This window comes from Camelus dromedarius, chromosome 9 (genome assembly GCF_036321535.1).
Source record: "Camelus dromedarius isolate mCamDro1 chromosome 9, mCamDro1.pat, whole genome shotgun sequence".
NCBI classification, from domain to species: Eukaryota; Metazoa; Chordata; class Mammalia; order Artiodactyla; family Camelidae; genus Camelus; species Camelus dromedarius.
In genome coordinates, this window is record NC_087444.1 from 12321843 (window position 1) to 12323369 (window position 1527).

Genomic DNA, 1527 nt, shown 5'->3' on the forward strand with positions numbered 1-1527 from the left:
ATGAAGAATGAATGATATTTTTTTAGAATACATTGGCAGTGAATCTCATGTTCCCATTTCCCTTTAAGTCATCTGAAGTGTAATAAATTTTTAGTTGTTTAACATGGCTTTAGGGCTTCTCCTTTATTTTCGTGATTTATAACATCTAACAACAACAAATTAATTATCAGTGAAATATCTATAATTAAAGTTCTATTTTAATGTTCTGGAGACACAAGAATACTATTTTTCATTGTTGTTTCCCTGGTGCTCAAATGTATCGACCACATTGGTTACTGCTTCTTTCAGTAGAAACAAACCAAAATCAATTGTGCATGCATTCTTGTCCACGATGATTTCTTGTTCTTAAGGATCACTTCCTTAGATGCATGTTATAATCAGGTTAATGAAGATTTTTAACCATGTTTGAAGAGAGTACTTGTTACGACTTTGAGATTCTAATTAAATCTGTGGCTTTTCAGGACTGAGTTCCTTCAAATTTATGTAGACCATAACGTAGCTCATTCAGTAAAAAATCATCTTGGTCACATTCCATCCTATGTCCTGGGTTGGGGCATAGCACAAAGCAGGCAAGCTCTATTCCTGACCTTAGGGAGCTTAGAGTCAACTTCTGAGATACTTTTCCTGCCCTCTTGTTCAGAACTCTGTTTCCAAACCAACTTGGACCCCTGAATTCTTAGCCATAGCCCATGGATTTCTTCTGTATGTTTAAAGATTTTTTTGGTTTGTAGTGGTTAAAACAAATTCTAGGTAAAAAGGACTAAAAAAAACCTCCCAAAAATCTATGAAAATAAATCTACCCAGGTTTCAGAAGCAGATGGGACCACAAACTGCAAATAAGGAAATTCTTGTTTTCTTTTTTCTGTATTCTAGTGAAGGACATCAACCTGTTACAAATTCATGATATATATTTTAAAAGTGGAAAACTGAGCAAATACTGTGACTGTTCTCTTTTTCAGATACTGTATATGTATCTGAATGGCTTTTCAGAAATATACTTACCTATATTTACTGTATTTATTTTTGAAGTAGAAATATGAATATATTTTTATCTTATTTTTCAAATATTTAAAGCAGCTTTATTTATAATACCCCACACCTGGAAATAACTCAATGTCCATTAACAGATGAATGGATTAAAAAAAGGGGTTATCGATAGAAAAAAGACTAAAAATATGGAATGCTTCACGAATCTGCCTGTCATCCTTGCTCAGGGGCCTTGCTAATCTCTGTATTGTTTCAAATTTAGTATCTGTGCTGCCGAAATGAGCAATGAATAAATTTTTAAATGTATGTTTGACTCATGTAGTGTTACTCTGCTTATTTTCAAATATATACTTAACAGCTTTTCGTATGTAGATTATATGTCATTTGTAGATTATATTACATACTTATGAATATGAGGGCTTCTCTTACCTGAGGGTCCCAAAACAATTTCTGGAAGATTATTTGTGTGTGTGCATATAGGGGGCGATCCCATGTGTGGAAAAGGAAACCTAAAACTGGTAAGTGTGGACCTGTCATAGT

The 1527-nt window shown here is 33.4% G+C and overlaps 1 non-coding gene across 1 annotated transcript; it reads right to left on the reverse strand.

Moving 5' to 3' along the window:
- Positions 1–1169: 1169 nt before the first annotated feature.
- On the reverse strand, positions 1170–1273 carry LOC116155054 (U6 spliceosomal RNA). Its single transcript, XR_004139083.1, has one exon. It is a non-coding gene; the product is annotated as a U6 spliceosomal RNA (small nuclear RNA).
- Between the last annotated feature and the right edge of the window lie 254 nt (positions 1274–1527).